Source organism: Arachis hypogaea, chromosome 16 (genome assembly GCF_003086295.3).
Source record: "Arachis hypogaea cultivar Tifrunner chromosome 16, arahy.Tifrunner.gnm2.J5K5, whole genome shotgun sequence".
Taxonomy (NCBI): domain Eukaryota; kingdom Viridiplantae; phylum Streptophyta; class Magnoliopsida; order Fabales; family Fabaceae; genus Arachis; species Arachis hypogaea.
Genome location: NC_092051.1, coordinates 53,824,786 through 53,836,268, shown reverse-complemented (window position 1 = coordinate 53,836,268; position 11,483 = coordinate 53,824,786).

Below are 11,483 nucleotides of genomic sequence, written 5' to 3'. Positions count from 1 at the left end.
GGAAGAGAGGTAGAGATTAAAATCAATCACATAGCAAGAATGGTCTACAAATCTTGAAAAGCTCAAAAATATGCAATTAGGAAAGCTTACTATCCAATTTCACAATTCCAAATTCTCAATGCATGAAATAGGTGATGTCAATAAAGGTAAATCATAAACAAGCATCACCTAACAAAAAATGCATTGACAATACACAATTGTCTCATCATAGATAAAGAAATCAAATCACATGCTGGTCAAAACATGCAATTCAAAAGATTTAGAAAGCTTGAAGGCAATGTAACATGTACTTAGTATTCACAAATGTTAAGCATAAAAAATTCAAAACCAAGTAACAAATTGTAATCTTAATAAAAGATATCCAACAATGAATATCAAAAATAATTATGCTAAAATAGCATCACGTTAATAGTAAGCAGCAATAAACAGCAAACAAAATTAATAATCCAATACTTATCATGAAAAATAAAATATTAAACTAACTAAATAACTAACTAATTAGCTAACTAAAGAAATGGTGATAGATGGTGATTGGTAGTATTGGATGATGGTTGAAGAAGGAAAATAAAAGAGGAGAAGAGAGAAGAAGGAGAGAAATGGAAAGAGACGAAAAGAAGAGTGGTAGAACAGGGCAGAGTCATGCGTACGCTTCGTGTCACACGTACACGTGAGTTACAGAAGTTAGCTGCGACGCGTACGAATCATCGACGTGCACGCGTGAGTGAAGACAGAGAGAGGTGACGCATATGCGTGGGTGAAAACTGTGCCAGACGCACAATTTCAGCATACTCCACGCACAACTCTCTGTTTTTTGTACTGGCCGTGAAAATTTTGGATGTCACACGTACGCGTGGGTGAGGCGTACGCGTGAGTGGTTGAAAACTTTGTGGTCACGCATACGCGTGGGTGACGCATACTCGTGGCATGGTGCTCTACTTTTCAAAATTTTTCCAAGTTCTTGCACCAAACCAAGCATTCCAAACCTCCAAACACCTACCAAAACACCATGAAACTTTATTTGACATACTAGACTCCCAAATAAACTCAACAAACTAAACAAAACATGAAATTAAACCTATTTTATCAATATTTAAAAAAAGAAAAAATGAAAAGATGTTGCCATAGTGGGGTGTCTCCCACCTAGCACTTTTGTTTATTGTTCTTAAGTTGGACTTATGGGGAGCTCTCATCAAGGTGGCTTGTGCTTGAATCCATCCTTGAACATCCACTGATGAATCGGACTTTTGTGTGGTTTAGAATTCACAAATAAAAGCTCGTTGCAATATAGTTTCTAAACCAACACTAGTCCTTTCATACAAAAATTTGTTTGTCACAAGTAACAAACCCCTAAAATCTATAAACCGAAGTATTGAACCTCGGGTCGTTCTCCCTAGGAATTGCAACAAAGTGTCTTGTTATTGGTTATGAGGTATGTTTTGGGGTTTTTGGGATAAGAGACATGAAATGTAAATGGCAATGAAAATAAACTAACAACTAAAAAGGCTCTTGGCAGGATATGAGAACTAGAAGTCCTATCCTAGTTATCCTCCTCAATTGTGACCACAAATTGCTCATTGCTACCACTTAGTTAACCTCTAACCACGGAGAAAAGTCAAGTGAGTGAATCAACTTGATTCTACAAGTCCTAGCCAACTCCCAAGGGAAAGACTAGCGTTAGTGGTATCCAAATCGATTAGCAACTTCTAATTATCCATCAACAAAGGAATTAGATAACTCAAGCGTCACTAATTACTCCACCTAGGCCAAGAGGAATAAAAATCTATACTAAAATCCGACCAAGCATTTCATCAAACACTTGGGAGGCACAAAAGAAAAGCATAGTAAATTGATAACAAAAATAGAATCTAACAACAATTGAATGTAAGAAATCAACAACAACAACCAAAGAAAACAAGATCTACATGAATTACCTCAAATTGCATTGAAAGAAAATAGAACAAATAAAAGTAGATCTACAAACAAAGTAGAAGCAAATAATAACAACAATAGAAGAATGGTGAATGTAACAACAAAGAATTAAGAAGAAGAAGTAGAAGAAAGCATTCATTAAAACCTAGATCTAAGAACTAAACCTAATCCTAATCCTAATTCTAGAGAGAAGTGAGAGCTTCTCTCTCTAGAAACTAAAACTAAACTAGCCTCATGTGTGTGTGTGAACCTATGATGCCTTCCCTTCATTCCTTGGTCTTTTTAGCCTTTTTCCGCCAAAAACTCAGCTTCAAATGGGGTTGGAAACCCTCTAAAATTGCCAGGAACGTGTTCCTCTTTAAAAATCATGTGCGGTCATTGGCGCGTAAGCGCACAGTGCGCGTGCGCGCCCATGGGCTTTTCCAAACTTTTGGCTTTTCATGATATCTCCATTTTGTATGCTTTCCTTTCACTCTTTTGATCCTTTCCTAGCCCCTTTTCAACCTGAAATCACTAGCAAACACATCAAGGCATCTATTGGATCAAAGGAAGATTAAAACTATCAAATTAAAGATCTAAAAAGCATATTTTCATATCCAAGCACAAATACGGAGACAATCACAAAATCATACTATTTCATTGAATAAATGTGAGGAAAGGTTATCAAAATGCTCTAAATTCAACACAAGATAAAACCTACAAAGGGGGTTTATCAACCTCCCCACACTTAAACCAAGCATGTCCTCATGCTTAAACCAAGAATGAAGCAAAGGGTATGACATTTATTCAATGCAACTAATTCATCTAAATGCAACTATCTAAATGGATGCAACTAACTATATGAATGCTAATGCTTGGTCAAAACAAGTCAAATTCCAAGAGAATACATGTAAGCACAAAGGCTCAAACTATGGGAATCAAACCCAACCCACAATTGCATTGAATTGTCAGAAGAATTTACAAACTTGCATGAATATAGGCGATAATGGTGAATACATGTAATTGAGCAATTGAACCCTCCCCAGATGTGTATCCGCTCTATTCACTCAAGTGTTTAGGGGTTGATTCACTCAATTCTCTCCTAGTCATGCTTTCCAAAATTTGTTCTTCATCTAACAATCAACAATCATTCAGTGCATGCATACAAGTATTATGAGGTCTTTTCCATAAGGTTGTAGTGGGGCTAGGGTCAAGGTAGGACCATATATAGATAAGTGGACTAGAATTTGAATCTTTGATTAGTTTAGACCTTCCCACCTAACCTATGACATCCTATACAATTTCAAAGCTAACCTAACTATCCATTTTCTCACTTTTTCACATACTCATGTATTTCCTTTTCATTTCACAACACTTATGCATTGACCCTTATTGAGCCTTGCTTTGGGGCATTTTGTCCCCTTTTTATTTCTTTTTTTATTTGTTTCTTTCTTTTTCTATATTTTTTTCTTTTCCATGCTCTTCTTTTTGTTTCTTTTTTTTCTTTTTCTTTTATTTTTTTCAATTTTTTTTCAAACTATATACAAGAACATCAATGCATAAGGTCTATACATTTAATCAATACATGAGTATGCACCTAATTTCCCAAATACAAATACAAAATACTCTTTTATCCCAACCAATGTTCCCAATCTCCCCAAACATGAATATAAGACACTCTTACTAGCCTAAACTAATCAAAGATCCAAACAAGGGACTTTATTGTTTTCCGCTTTAGGCTTGTAATGTGCTAAAATAAGAACAATTGGGTTAAGCATAGTCTCAAAATTGGTTAACAATGGAGAGTAAAAGGTAGGCTATTTAGGTGAGTGAGCTAATGAAATAATGGCCTCAATCATATAAATACATGAGTACAAGGAATAATTGGACATATAGAATTGAACAAATCAAGGATCACAATCATAGGAAGAGGACAATTCACACAAGAAGGAAAATAAGTGGTTATAAGCTGTAACCACACCAATAGGCTCAAAACTCACAAGCTTGTGTTCTTAGCTAAAAAAAAAAAACATGAATCACAAGAGTATGAATTCAAGCAAATTCCACAAAAAAAAAAAAATTTCAATCAATTGGGGTGGTGCCCTTTAGATAATTTCTTTTGAAAATTCTATCATTTTCACTAAGCATATCCTAAATGCAATGTTGTGACTAAGAATTTTTAAAATCCCTTAGTTTACCCTCTTTTCTAATCAAAACAATTTCTTTTATGCACAAAGGGTTTAACTAAGTTTTCAACAATTCAAAACATTTTCCAAATCACAACCACAAGGCTAAAATGCAATATGTAAAATGAAAGTATGCAATAACCAAAATAAACGTATCCATACTAGCAAATATATACAATAATCCCAAAATAGTGCAAAAAAAAGTAAAATAAGAAGAACTAAGTGATAATGTCCGAAAAGTGTTCACCAAATCCGCCGTCGGTGACTTCCCCATACTTAAGATAAAGCATCGTCCTCGATGCTACTGATCGGGCTCATGGTGAGGGTCAACGGTCACATCTACATCCTACTGGATCTCAGAAAGGGGCACTAGCTCCTCGACATGCTGTGGAATATCCTGGGTAGTCTGTGGAGGTGCCTCCTGATGAATCGGCTCCCCAACGTGCTCCTCTGCATGCTCAGCCTCACGCTCTGTCCCGTGCTCCTCCTCATGATCAGGCGCGTCGAAAGCAGGAGAGTCAGGGAGAGGGGATAGCTCCATGCCATGGGATACAAACACCTGGTCTATGCGGTCGAGACATCGCATGATACGGCACTCACTATGTTCCATGAAGCGAAACAGGCGCTGTACTAGCAGGTATGTCGGCTCGGGTACTGGTGGTGGTAGAGGTACTGCGGCTGTGGCTGTAGAAGAAGATGGTCCTGCTGCTGCTATGGAAGATGAGGGTCTAGCTGCCTCGACTACTGCTCTAGCTCGAGAGCGGCGCCTAGAAGGGGGCTTCTCGTTCACCCACCCACCCCATGGGATAGTAACTTCCTTCTCGTCCTTGTCTGGGGGTGGTGGAACCGCGTCATCATCCCTCCATGGGGTGCCAGCTGATAAATCCCAATTTTGTGGTTTATATTGTGTAGAATTTCGGGGGTTTTGTCAATATTTTCCGCACTTATTGACAAGAAATGCATGGTTTTGTGTTCTCTTCCTAATATTGCTTCATGATGAAAAATATGCTTATTTTGCCTTAAAATTGCTATATTTCAATCTTCTTCTATTACCATTCAATGCCGTGACGTGTTTGTTGAGTGATTTCAGGATTTATAGGACAAGAATAGCCAAAAAGAGAGAAAGAAAGCATGCACAAGAGGAAGGAACATGAAGATGTGGATTTTGGAAACTTCAGCATGGGCGCGCACGCGCATGCATGGATGTCGGATAGCTGGAAGCGGCGCGCATGGATTGGCGGTTCCCTGCGGATCAGAGAAAGCCCACCGACGCGCACGCGCACTTGGCACGCACGCGTGGATCACAAAGTCAATCGGCGCGCACGCGTACATGGCACGTACGCACGACAAGCTGCACGTGACCTCATTAAAGGAAATCGTGCCAGGCGATTTCTGAGGCTCAAGAAGACCAATTTTAAGCTAGTTCTGCATGGAAAAAGACCCAAGGATGCTAGGGGAAAGGGGAGATCATTCATTCACACTTAGACATGATTTTTTGCTATTTTTTGGTTCTTTGTTCTTCTAGAGAGAAATCCTTGTTCCTCTCTAGATCTAGCTTAGACTTGATCTTCGCTTGTTGAATTTTGAATTGGATCTTGTTAATTACTAGTTTTAATTGTTTAATTTGAAATTCCTAGTATAATTTTGTTTAGATCTTGTGTTAGTTTTATGTTTCCTTGTCAATTGTCATTTTATACCCATTCCATGAATCTTATAGATCTTGATTTGTTATTATTGCATTGATGATTTTCATGATTAATTGTGTTGTTTGAGTGATTGTATGTTGATAATTGTTAGTGGGTACTTGTTAATTTCAATTTGATTGCAATTTGAACATGTTCTTTATGAATTCTTACCATGTGTTTGATGAAATGTTTCCTTTAATTATGGAGTAGTCCTCTTTACTCTTTGCCTAGGCTAAGGGAATTCGGTAAACTTGAGTTGTTGGGTCTAATAGATTTGATGATTTAGGAACCCTTAGTGGTCAATTCGATAACCATTGACACTAGCCTACTACTAAGTCAATTAGTAGTTAGGTTGGACCTTATGGGTTGATGTTGACTAAACCATTTAAAATACTTCAGGTATAGAAGTAAACTTAATGAGTTTGGTTCCTCATAATTGTCAAGATATGGTTATTAGACAAGGATAGTGACCCCAATTCCCATGTGTAGCCAAGAGTTGCTTTTATCATTCTTATTTGAAAACCCAAAAATCTTGACTGCTTTGTCTTAGTTATAGTTAGTTGTTTAGTTTAGTGTAGAATTACGTTGGATGTTATCTTTTTAGTTTGGAATTGCTTACATCCTGCTTTAGTCAATTAAGTTAGTTTTTTACGTTTTAAGATTACTTGCTTGTTAGGATTCCTAGTTTAATTTCTTGCTCATTACTTGCAACCCTAGATTTCTAACCAATGTTAATGCATATGTTTTCCCATTCCTTGTGAGATGACCCGAGGTTTGCATACTTCGGTTACTTTTATTGGGGTTGAACTTGTGACAATCAATTCCTTCTAAATTTGATCTACGGACTAATTGTCGATTGAGGACTATACTTGCAACGCGAAATTCTTGTGAATTTCCTTACCGACGGTATCCGTGGCCCATCACCAACTAACTCAACCATCCTAGTGACCATGGTGGGAAATGAGAGAAGACCACGGATGTGAGCGCGCCACATGCTTCTCCTGATCAGCCAGGGAAAATACACCTTCTTCCCCTCCATGACACAGCCAATCAGAAGAAGCATATCCATCAGAATCTCAGAAAAGTGTGTAGTGGGCAGGACATAGTGGGTGAATATCTGCTGCCAGGTCCTAGCCTCCTTAGTCAGATAGGTGAATAACATCTCCTTGGGCCTTTTGTTGGTAGACTCCATCACCCAAGGGGCATCCGGCATGGCAATAACGCACTTCAGTGCCTCATAATCAAAAGTCATAGTGTTTATTGCAGTCTCTGCCTGCTGGTAGGCACATGAATCACCAGTCCGAGGTAGACAATGCAAAACACTCTCAATAGCTGCCTCAAGAATCGAGATCTGCCCACCTCGTAGGTGCACCGAATCCATAGTCTCTCGAAAGAAGTTACAATAAAACTCTTTGACCCATGAAGTGTTGATCCGTCCCAAATCCCTATCAATAAAGCCAACGCCCAATCCCTGAATACGGGCCTCAATGGGTTCCTTCAGGTCGTCGGGTAGGGCCAATTTCTTCTCAATATTCAGGTTTGTTTTCTGATAGCTGGGAAAATGGAGCTCACAGTAAAGGTTTAGAAACATGTATGTATCAGTGGGCGGTCGCAACTGATTCTCTTTATCCACTTTATTAATTGGATTCTTGGCATAATTGGCATAAGGGGGGAGGGTAAGATCTTGAGATTTCTTCCTCTTTTTGGAGGTAATGGCCTTTTTCTATTCCTCTATCGGCCATCCTGAAAATAAAATATGATATATAAGCACTTAGCCAAGTAGAGAGATAGCAAGCAAGTAGTGACATATTCATGAAGTGAGTTAAAAATAAAGAAAACTTGGAACACAAGCTACAGGAATTAGCATGCAACACAAAAGCCATGAACCAAGACTTCAAGCAGAACATGCACAAGGCTTATTCATTAAGCTCAATGAGCATCATACCCCAAAAGAATGGTCAATGGGTTAGTGTAAGTAGAAAATAAGGTTAGTAAGGTAAAACAGGTTAGAAGTTAGAAAATCCAGTTCAACAGTTGGGGGTAAGATGGTCATTGTCTCAATCGAGAGAAGTGCGCACAGCAAAGAAAACAAGCATGTTCACAATCATGAGGAGAATGCAGTCATTGATGATGAAATATGAAATTGCAAAAGAAGCAATTAATTAAAAGCAAGTCATCAATCAATGCCATGATCACTGGGTTTGCAGTAATTGGTGTAAGTATATGGAACATGCACTATGTGTAACGAAGAGCAAATTGAAACAAGTTAAACTAAGAAAGTCACACTAGTGAAAATCATCAATTATTGGAAATAAATGAACCATTTAGAGAAGTTATAGGTTAAAGTCAAATGTAAAGTTTAATTCAAATCATAAAGCATTTGACTTATTTTGAAAAGTGAGGCCTCAAAAGGGTCCAAACTAATGAGTGAGGTGAGGTTATTTGACATAGAAAACTGCCAAATAATTTCTCAATGCACACCAACGGGAGTCAAATTGGATACGGGAATGCTAACCAAGTAACCTAAGAATTGAACATGGTGAGGTTGGGTAACCCTAATTGAGGAAAGTGCAAGTTCAATTCTAGGCAACAAATTGGAATCAAGAAATTTTATAAAAATTTGGGCAGCATCACGGCAGTAAAATGGACAGTCCCGGATAGCCAAAAACAGCAGGAGAGTCATATGAATAAAAAAAGCAACAAGCATAATCAATCAGTAGCAAAAAGTAATAATTGTAACAACCCTAGTTTTGGAAAATCAACTAATTAGTTATTTGTGATTTATTTTATTTGTTGATAATTTTATTTTAGAAAAATTATTTTACTAAAGATAATTAAATGAAGTTTCATGATAATTGGAGTTTAAAGTAATTAGAATTTTTATATAATCTTTATTGGATCTTTGGAATAATTGAAATTATAATTTTGATAATTGAAAAGTAAGAAGAATTGTATAATTTAATTTAAATAAAATTCTATTTTGAATGAATTATGTTATTAATTTGAACTCCTAGAAATTAATTTATTAGAAATGATTAGTTTGATTTTTATAAATGCTTTATGTTTAAGTCAATTAATATTTATGTACAATTTTTATTATAATTAATTATTTTATAAATTGAAATTAAAGTTTCGGAGATAGAAAAATAATAGAGATTTGTATGATTTAATCTAGAAAATTGATATTTGAATTAAAATTGTACTTCACAAAATATAATTAACTTGTTCATTTTATAATTTAAATTAGAAATAATTGATTGAACTTAGCAATATATTGATAAATAATGTTCCTAAATATTTTTAATAGAGTATATTTGATTCTAAAATTACTCTACTATTCAATTTTATCAAAATATCTATTCATATCTATCCATATTACTTTATAAAATCCCTAATTTCTAACCCTAATTCTCAAATTGAAAACCCTAACCCTAAGTTCCTAATCAGAAACCCTAACCTACCTTTTCTTCTCCCTTCAGCCGCACCATACCCCCTTCTTCCTAAACACCACACACACACACAAAAGAAGAAAGAAACGCAGAGAGAAAGAGCACGAAGAGCAGAGAAAAGAGAGAGGGAAGAGCTGCTGCCCCGCCGCCGCCGTGACCATCGCACTGCCTCCGTTCAGCCCGCTGCCACTACGCCGTCCTTGTCGCAGCCACTCCCGCCAGAACTCATGCCACCGATTTGTCGCTCCAGGAGACGCCGTTGCAACTGCCGCCGTCCTTGTCGCCGTTTGCGGTGCCGGCGAGGAGTGCCGTCGCCAGGAAAGAAGAGTGACGCGGAGGAGGGAGATGAAGCTTCATTGTCGTCGCGCTTTTCTGCCACGAGGCCGCCGTCGCCGCTGCTTCGAAGGGAGCCGTAGTCATCACCATCAAGCATGAAGGGTGCAGAAGAGAGAGCTTGCTCATCGCAGGAAGCATAGCCACGCCATCGCCGTTGAGCCTAGATACCATCGATGGAAGCCACCGCTGCCGCCTGAGAAGAACCCGCAGAGAGAGAGGGAGCCCGAGAGAGGAACGCAAACCTCTGTATTGCGCCGTCATTCTGTCGCTGTTCTGCTGGGTTGATGCCGCCTTTGCTGTCCAAGCTGTCACCATTGTAGAATACACACAGAGGAGAGGGAGAAAGGATCTCCGCCGCTGTCAGGGTCGTTGGTGAGCCTTGTGCCACCATCAGAGTTGCTGTTCTGCCACCATCAAGTTTGGAGGGGGACGCTGCTACTGTCACCATTGAAGCTTGCCGGGGAAGGAGATATTGACAGAAGAAACTGCTGCTGCTTGGCTGAAGCTGAGACCTTTCACCATCGCTGGAGCTGCCCAGAATCATCATGGTAGCTGCTAAGAGAGCAGAACGGATGTTAGAACTGCCAATGGAGCTGCTGGGTTTAGTGATTTCCGCGAGTTTTGACTTTGAGGTAGGGGATTTAACGTTTTTAATTTAGAATGCCCACCAAGTTATTTGAATAAGTGCAAATGGTTAACAATGGTTTAGAATTTTCTTAATTGTCATGAATGACCTGAAATGCATTTGAAATTTGTTAGTTATTGTGAATATTTTGAGCTGTGACTGGAATTAAATGTGGCAGTGAATGTCTTTGGGCTTTGTTGTGAGTGTCTGAAGTTGTAATTGATATTGTTTTCTCTGATATGGATGGAATTGAGTTGAATTATAACTGTAGTTGGTGATTGATTTGATGATTGTGCATACTGAATGTTGTAAGGGATAGAATAAATGGTGTTACTTTTGTTGCTGAGCTTGCTGGTGTGAATTGATGAGTTATTGTGTGTTTGAATGATGATGAGTGTATATGGAAAATTATGCTTGGCATAGTGTAGAAAAGAAAAGGTTTGATGATGCTTAAGTACTTGACATCGTGTGAATTATTGATTTTGGGTTCTTGGGCTGTGTTGGCAATGAAGACAATTTTGAATAACTGGAAAGAGGTTAAACGTGTGATTTTGGAAGGGTTATAAGTTCAAATGTGGTTTTTGATAAGTAAGGTTGTTGAAAATGCTTAAGGCAGAATTTCTGCATACATGACAGTAGAAAGAATCAATTTCTGGGAGCATCCCAGGTTATATACTTGAATGAAACTATTTTTGCATGAAACTTTACTGTGTTTTGAGCATCTCATAAAAAATTCAGAATTTATTGATGAGTATTTTGGGAGAAATGAATTTTTGAAGATTGATGGTTTCTGCAGAAAATTCTGTTTCTTTACTGCAGAAGCACCAACTTCCAACTCACTTAACTTTCAATTCTAGTAAGTATTTGAGCTGAAACCAACGGCATTTTCAAGCTTCCTGTGTCCACAATCTTCATTTTAAATTTCATGTCAATATCCTATTTAACCAAGTAGATATGTTGAAAAGAGTATGGATAACTCACTGGATTTTGGAAACCGAATTCTAAAAAGCCTGGCTGTGTTTCTCACTTCATAACTTTTTTATATGACTTGGTATTAATCTGGAATTTAATTCAATAAAAAGCTAAAAGAGTCTTGTTTGAGGTCGTGAATTTTGAAAGGCATTGGGTGAAAACTGGATTTTTAAGGAATTTATCAAACTTACTACTTGCTGCTGTTTTTCTGCATTTTCTTAGGAAACAATAACAGAATTTTAAGAGAGATGGTACAAGTTTTTATTGTGACCAAATTACCTCAACACCAAGTTTCTTGGAATACTAGTTTATTGAGTTTAAT